The sequence below is a fragment of the Triturus cristatus genome, chromosome 3_2, assembly GCF_964204655.1.
Source record: "Triturus cristatus chromosome 3_2, aTriCri1.1, whole genome shotgun sequence".
Lineage (NCBI taxonomy): Eukaryota > Metazoa > Chordata > Amphibia > Caudata > Salamandridae > Triturus > Triturus cristatus.
The window spans coordinates 849,958,676-849,967,444 of NC_140584.1; the positions used below are offsets into that span (position 1 = coordinate 849,958,676).

At 49.9% G+C, this 8,769-nt stretch overlaps 1 pseudogene; it reads right to left on the reverse strand.

Annotated features, from left to right (window-relative positions):
- Nucleotides 1–1,657: 1,657 nt before the first annotated feature.
- Nucleotides 1,658–2,446, reverse strand: LOC146858292 (N-acetylgalactosamine-6-sulfatase pseudogene; annotated as a pseudogene).
- Nucleotides 2,447–8,769: the final 6,323 nt, after the last annotated feature.

An 8,769-nucleotide genomic window follows, 5' to 3' on the forward strand; every position in this document is an offset into this window, starting at 1 on the left:
CACCCATATCGTTACTTTTGGTGGGGAATGGCCCATCCAAGACATGGCCACTCGTAGCTTAGCAAGTACCAGCCCCATTAGCACACATTTACTGCTAAGGTTTTATTCTTAGGACGGAGAAGTAAATCCAGAAAGACCGTATGAATCTCCTGGGTATCACCCAGCCCGTGGCCCCCTCCAGCTTGGCAAAAATGTCGGTCCAGAAGGGGCCATGCCCGAGCAGGACCAGCACATATGTATAAAATCTGCGTCCGTTTCCCCCCATGGGGGCAATGTACCGAGCGGTTTGGGTAAATTCTATTTAGTGATTTGGGGGTGAGGTAGGTTTGGTGGACAACATTGTATTGTCAGTTTAAATCTGGTACTCAAACTCACTTGTTTAACACCCTCATGTATTTTGGTCCAATCTTTTGCTGTTTAGGGAGTGTCAATTACTGCTGACCATCTTGCCTGTACTGTGAGTCTGGTTCATCTTGTCCTCCTGGAGCGCTCGGTATAATTGTGATATAAGCCGTTGTCTCTGGGCCATGTCTAGCATTACTTGTAAGACATTTGTGACAGGAGGTTCCTCCGGAAACGAGGGTCATAATTCCCTGATCACCTGGGATATTTTCCTACACTGCAAGAATTGCCCGTTCCCCGGGTTAAAGGTGTTCACTGCCTAGTCACGCGTGATATATTGTTTATTTTCATTTAGGTCATCCACCTTCAGGCATCCGCCTTCCTTCCATCTGAGGACAGACATAGACGCTGCAATTTTGGCAAAGGGTTGTATTACCCAGAGGGACATATCTCGGGCATATTTATTTATTTGAGTTTTATATAGCGCTGGCTAGACCCGGAGGTATCAGAGCGCTTTACATAAAGTTACAAGTTACATCAGTTACTATGAAAACGTTTCAAGAGCATAGAAGATGAAATAAATGGAGTTTAGAAGGGTAAAGGGGTAGGAGGTAGATAGGATGGTGAGACGAAGGTGAGTCTGCCCAAAGTCCGGCTAGGTAGGTGACGGCAGAGGGGGAAGTCCACAGCCCATCTCCTCTGCAATGAAGTGACCTTGTCCAGGTAAGATGAGAGGTGGCGCTCAGTTATTGGCAATTTGCAATTCGGTGAGGGATTTCTAAATTGACCTGCTGGACATTCTGAATCAGCCTACCTGTTCAGTTCAGTCTTTAAGAGGGAGATTTTGGAGGAAGTGAATAGGTTAATGCAGGGGAACAAGAAGGAGCCAGCTGTAAAAGTTGAAGTTTCTAACACCTAGTGGCCTGGCTCTAGACACAATGTTGGAAGTTTGGGTGGTATTTCCACAAGTTAGTAGTAGTATCAGGCAGATGTGGCAGTCTTTGCAATGAATGTGGAGAGCAGAATTTTGCTGTTGAAATAATCTCCAAAATTTGGACAACCACAGGAATGAAATGCAGTCAAGGGGAAATGAGCTGGCAGATGGAATGATTTTGGTATACTTATTCATGGTTAGTCATGTATGATCATGGCTTTAGTGAACACTATCTTCCAGATTCCCTCCACAGAATGTGGAAAGTGGTGGTTGGGGGCCATCTTCCTTTCAGTGGTTGGTGCAAGGTGACCGGAAGCTCTTCCAACAATGCTTGGAGACCAATCGAACATTGACTGATTTAGGAATTGATTAAAAATCTATCTAGGCATAACCATACATGGACAACAGCCCCCTCTGGCTGGTGCCCAGAAACGTCTTTAAAGCGTAGACAGGCGCATGAGTGGCATCGATGGCCCAGTACAGAAAGAACGGCTGATCACTATCATGCTGCCTTCCGATAAAGTTTAGAGCCTCCTTGAGGTAGAGCTGGGTTAGGTTGGCCTCGCCGGTCTTGAGATCAATTGGAAACTCTTCATAATACCTGCCAATCATATCCATATTGCGGTACAAGGGAAGGTTGGGAGTCTCCTTGTTGTCGTAGGGTCCAAAATGACAGTTGGGTGAACCAAACCATTCTTCGAATCCATGCCTCAAGGGGTGGTATTGAGCGCGGTGACCCAGGTGCCATTTGCTAACGATTTTATTGACATAGTTTGCTTTTTTCAGCAACTCAGGAAGCAGGATCTCTGAATCAGGAATGCCCCCCACTACCTCCTGGGGAGTGTAAGCATTTCGGGCATGCGTGTTTGTAGTGTAGAAGCCATTTCTGATGGGGAGGCGGCCAGTCAGGAGGGATGCTCTAGATGGAGAGCACAGTGGATTGGCTGTGTAGAAGTCTTACAACACCATCCCCTCTGCGGCCATTCGGTCTAAATTAGGTGTCTCCTGGGCGGGTTGGCCGTACACACCAAGGTCTCCCCATCCCATATCATCCATGAGCATGATTATGATATTCGGGGCAGTCCCATTGTGCCCCGAGGAAATTCCTGCAGACGCTTCACAAAAGCAACAAAGGACCAGAACTGTCCAGCAAGTCCTGGAAGCAGCCATTGCAGTAACCTACATCAGATCCCCAAGTAGACACGGGCTCGTGTCTACTTGGGGATAGGGCGCTCAATTAAGCACCTTCCTAACAGTGTATTCCCACACCTCCGTGACGTATCGGGTTATGTATGGGCATGCAAGAGGTACCCTCCTCCCAACATCAAGAGCTCCGGAAGTGATCCTTACGAAAATGTTTCCACTAGCAGACTCTTTTCCCAGTTTTTGGCTTCATCTAGCCAGTGAACTGCGTGCTGTAACTGGGAGGCCATATAGTAATACTCGAGACATGGCACCTCCAACCCCCCATCTTGCCATGTTCTCTGTAATGTGTCCAGGGTAACCAGTTTGCGTTTAACCCCCCACAACAGGTCTACCAACAGGCTATCTAATATAATATTACAACGTCAAAGTATTATATAGAGTGAGTGCTGCATTGCATAGAGACATTGAGGCAGGTTAATCATTTTTGTTATAGCTATCCTTCCCATAAGGGACAGAGGCAACCCCTGCCAGAAGCGCACCGAGCCACCAATTCCCTCATTCACCTTCTCTATATAAGTGTTAAGTAACTCTCTGCCATTGCTGCTAGCCTCATCCCCAAAGACCTGGGCTCAGTCTCCACCCACGGGAGTCCCACCTCCAGTAGTGTCTTCCTGGGCTGTAAAGCCAACCGTCCAATCAGGAGTAGTTGTGATTTACAGTGATTTGTTTATAATCCAGAAATATTTCCAAACCTCTGGAGAATATTCAACAGTATCTAACGTGGAGAATGCCAGATATGGGCCAGCCTTCGCAGATTATAGGTGTTACTGCACTTGGGGATGAAGCCCGCCAGTTCAGGGTGTTTTAAAGTAGTGCATATGTAACAGGAGCCGGGCGTCCAAAATTCCGCTCAGGATTTTTATATCTATATTTAATAGGGAGATTGGCCGATATAGACCCAGTAATCGGGTATCCCTGTCTCCCTTGGGGATCATAACTAACAGTGCTTCTCTCATCGAGGTTGGTAGCATTTGCCGCTGGAGTGCTTCGTTAGATACCTCCAGAAGGTGGTCCACTATCAACGGTGAAAACCTCTTATAGAACTCGAACTGGAGACCGTCACTCCCGGGGCTTTTGGCTTGTTTTAGAGCTTGTATGGACTCCAGTAATTCTCCATTAGTGGTCGGGGTATATAGCAATTGACTCACCGTATTTTCAAATTTTGGTAAGTCCAGGGTGGCCAAGAAGTCAGCAACCACTTCTGGGGGTAAGGAAGGCCACCCCGAATACACCCGAGCAAGATGATAGGACAAGATGTCTAGGAATGCCTATTGATTATATACTGTGGATCCCTCCCTGAATTGCATTTGTAGTATGGGGGACACAGGCATCTTGTCCTTGATTAACTTAGTAATGAGAGCCCACGAGCGGTCTCCCTCCATATGCAGACGCTGCTAGTACGTTGTATAATGAAACTTTTCTAAGCAGCATAAAGCCGCCAAGATCTGCTCCCGAGCAGCGCACCACTCATCTAGAAGCTGGGGAGCCGTCGGAAGTGACGCCTCTATCCCTGCTAGTTTCCTTTCCTGTACCTTAATATCTCGTTCAAGCTGTTAGTGCACGCCATATGTTGTTTTAATACAAACCCCCTGGATCACTACCTTCATGGCCTCCCATTCCACTGCTCTTGAGGACGCTGCGCCCCAATTCACTTCAAAATATCTGGAGAGCACTTCTCCCACTATAGCAGCAAAAGGGGGGTCCGTGAGCACGTCAGCCTGCAACCTCCACGTGGGAATCTCAGATCTAGGCCTCTTGTTAGCCATAGATAATAACATTGGAGAATGATCTGAGATATACCTTGGGAGGTATACTATCTCTTCTACCATTGGGACCAAGTTCGCCGATATAAAACTTTGGTCCAGTCTACTGAACGTGTTAGTCGCCGGGGTATGACAAGAGAAGACCCTACCATCTGGGTATCTCATTCTCTACACATACAACATCGCAATCCCTCCAAGGTGTCTCTTAGGACCACTGTCATCCCCGGTTTGGTATTTGATCGGGGAGGCTCACGGTCCAACGTCCCGCCCAAGATACAATTGACATCCCCCATCATGATCTCCTCCCCTCCCAGATATGGAGCCGCTGCTGTCATTATTCCAGGGAAGAAGCTTGAGCTATCGGAATTAGGAGCATACACATTAATAAAACATATCTCTTGGCCATCGAGCCTGCCATATAAAATCACATATCGTCCCTCTGGGTCGACCATATGATGCAAGTGCTGAAAGGGGACTCCAGGAGCCACCCAAATGAAGGCCCCGCGATCAAATCGTGATTTTGAAGTGGCATATAACTGCCCTCCCCATCTGTTTTATGTAAGGCAGTGTATCCCCCTAGACATGCGATTCTTGGAGGTATGCTGCAGATATTCTATATCTTCTTAGGTAGGCATACACCCATCTCCGCTTTTCGAGCATCCCCATATCTCACACATTCCAGGTAAGCAATTTCTTCACGGGGGAAACCATGGTGGTTCATGATTGGTGTTGCCTCTGGGTTCCCACCCTTTCATCTTCCCTAGAGATTGGCCACAAAACAGCAGACTGCATCCCAGATGTGGATCCCCTCAACCCCCACAAACATTTGCATAACAAGCATAACTGGTCGAGTTCCCAGTCCCCCCCCCCAACCTCTGGGAACTGACACGGGTCCATCCCCCCAATACCATGGAGAGCTAGTAAACCCTTCTCCCGCCTTATTCTAACCCCCCCAAATTTCCCAAGAAAAATAACTATCTATTGCAATATTAGACATAGTTGTATGCAACATGTTCCCAGTTCTTTCAGTGCGCAGTTGCCATGTCTCTTTATGGTAATGGACTGCAAGTGGTTGGACGCTCGATGGGGTGCGAGAGCGATACCTTTAGCTCTCCAGACAAGACCCAGCCTCTGAAGAGGGGCGTGGTTCCTCAATGGTCTCAGGGGGTCGATTCACTACTATTTCCCCACATAAAACACATTGAAAATGAGTCCCCAGGAAGTACTTATCTGAGCATTCTTATCGGTGTCCGTGCCTTCTTCCCAATTAACGTGAGCTCATGAAATGTTAGTCAGGTACTATGTCCGGTGAGGCCATTTCCAAATGAAACCGCATCTCAGCCACTTGTAGGGTGTCATCTGCACATACCCGGACACGTCCAGAAGTGCTGTTGTCTTTTGACAGTGCCTCCCCAGACGGTCGCCTCCATCTCATAGCAGGATCCGATGAATTCATCGTCTTTGTTGATCCAAGTTGCGAGCCTCGGTAATTGCCATGCTCACCCGAAGCATCCATCCAGTCCGATGCCTCCGCCGCAGAGAAGAACAGAGCTTTGCCTTTATTTTCGATCCGTAGTTTGGCTGGAAAGAGAAGGCTGTACTTCATCCCTGCATTCCGTAAACGCCTCTTGACAGCCACAAAGGTGTGCTGTTAATCCTGCACCCGCTGTGTATAATTAGAGAAGACTGCAATCGGGTGACCATCAAAAAGCAGGGTGTCCTGGTACGCCACAGACGTAGATCGCATGGATCAAATATAGGCAGCCACAGGTTATATGCTAGCCAAGCGCAATATCGCTCGTAGATGGGGTGTTCCTGATTCACCAACAATTCTAGAATGGGAGCGAGATGTTGATTGGTGTATTTTAGCTGAACGGGCGGTTTACACAAACAGAGGAGGCCCAAGGTATGGGGGAAATGGAATACATACAGAGGCAACATCTGCACCTCCCCCTTAGCACAAGGAAATGGGCCGATAGTTACTGCATGGCATAACTCCGGTGGTGGGCTGGGGGGGGGATGGAGTGATACATGGGATGTCTAGTGACTGAAGATAACTACCTGTCGAGCCGATGTGTATAAACATGTTTGAACTGTAATATGCTGTGCCAATAGCGTGCAAATAAAGAGTTAAAAAAATAAAGAAAAAGCAGGGCGCCCTTTGCATGGGTGGCTTGCAGGTTCAGGTCCCGATCCCGGTAATTAAAGAACCGGGCAATGATGGCTCTCGGTGGGGACCCAGGTCGCGGCGGAGGTTCCAATGCTCTATGGGCTCTTTCGATGTTAACGAACTTGGATGGTTTCCCGGCACAAAGGTCTTCGTAATCCAGTCCTCAAAAAACAGTTCTGCTGAGAGACCCTCCACATGCACCAGAAACTCTACAAACCATAGGTTATTTCATCTCGAACGACCTTCCTGATCTTCGGTTTAGTCGTCAAGTTTAGTCTTTTTCCGAAGTTCCATGACCTGAGTGACTTAACTTCTGACTGGGGGACTTCTACATGCTATTCAGTCATTCTGACCCTATCAGTGACCTTTCCTAAATCACAACGTAGGAGGTTGACATCGATAGCAACGGCATCAATCCTGTTCACCATGTCATCTCTAGTAGACTGGACAGCTGCCAGGATGTCGGTTAATGAAGGGTCTCGCTGGACTGCGGCCGGAGCTTCCACTGCATCATTGTCCCTCTGTGCGTCTCGTGGTCTGATCCCTGAGACAGGGCCTGCACATAATTCAGTATCTTGTTGGACTGCGCCCGGTTGGCTTATCTTTCACCATGTTGGTCCAGTCCACTCTATGCACCTCCCGAACTGAGCAACCCGGACACCACTTCGAGCCTCCGCTGCTTACGTCTTTTCCAGTTACCGCGTCTCGTGCGGAGTCACCCAAGTGCCCCGGGCACCCATGCGCGCTCTCCTGGACCAACAGGGGAACTCCTCTCCTGGAGATCAGGTGCACTCCCTCTCCAGCACGGGCGGTGCGTCCTTTGGAGCCACATGGCCCCATTCATTCACAGTCGCTGTCGCATGCAAGCAAATATAATTAACTACTCGCTCCGCTCGTCGCTCTGCGGCACTGGTGGCTGGCCAACAGTCTGGCAATTGGCGGGGGCTGGCTGCGGCAGCAAGGATGAGTGACAGCAGCGCTTACTAAAGCACAGCTGCAATAGTGCGCATGCTCGATTTTGGGCTAGTCATTTTTATGACCAGCCCGAACATGTGCACTACAGCCATCTCCTACTACCATCCAGGACCAGGAGAGCGAGGGGGGAGTCAGGACCCGAGAGGCCGAGGGTTGCTTCATGCAGCAGCCCCTGGTCTCTAATGGGCGGGCCGTCTCCGTGTCCTAGCCAATCCTGGCGCTGCTAATGCAGCGTCTGGATTGGCAGAGTGACCGCGGAGCCTGAGCCTGTGAGGGCAGGCATTGGGTGGCACTGCCGCAGCAGCAGCACTGTGATTGGCCATCGTTACTGCCCCATGCATGGATCTGCACTCGGACTAGGAGCGCGAACTAGAGAGCTGCCGGGGGGCCCTGCGCCTCCTGCACTAGCAGCTGGAGCGGGAGACCCTCCGGCTGGGATACCTGAAAAGGGTCCTGGAGCGGCACAAAGGGGGGCCCAGTACAGCTCCCCAACACGCGGCATCCATGGGGCAAGGGGTACCCGACATAGAAAGTGAGGACTCAAGTGTGCACAGAGGGTCTGGCGACAACCTGGGCTGTCAGGCCAAAACAACCGAAACGTGCATCAACAGTACAAGGTGTAAACGAAGAGGAGATCAAAGAGCACACACCGCCATAAGGAGAGAATAGGCAACCACCTGCAAAAAAAAAAACAAGCAGCAGCGACCACCCCTGAGGGAGAACGAGGACAAGCTAGAGGCCCTGGGAACTGCCAGGAGAGTTGGGGGAGAGCGGAGAATTGCCAGGAGAGTTGTTGGGGGAGAGCAGAGAGCAGCCAGGGGAAATGAGAGAGATTGGAGAGTAAAGCGAGAGTCCCTGGCAGGAGCGGACTCGGAGGCGGCACGGTACTGGCGGTAAGGTAGGTTACTTTCACGGGCGTATCACAGGCCCCCGCATCCCCTGCAGTGTGGGGAGGGGGCCCAACCTCCAGGGGCCCCCTCAGCACTGCACTTCGGCCGGGGAGCTCCTGATAGCCTGGAGGGGGCCTCCTCCACGTACCTTGCAGGGGTCCCCCTCAATTATGGTTACGCCACTGGTTACTTTAACTTTTTATTTTTATCCCCCTCCCCCCTCCCGCGAGCATGCCGGCCGCGGCTGGGGAAGTTGTAAGTGAGATGTCTCCATGCTACCACAATTTAGGACAGGACAGTGGTGAGCAGAGTCGGACTTTCGACAGAAAACAGGCCTAGGCACCAAAATAAAAGTGGCCCGGATTGACAGCTAAAAAAAAGTGACACATATTTGGAATCGGGTCAGTTTTTAAGTTATAAAGACACTCTGTATAGGTGTTTGATAGTAATGGGAGACGGCATGCATTTCTGCATACTGCAGGCAATGTG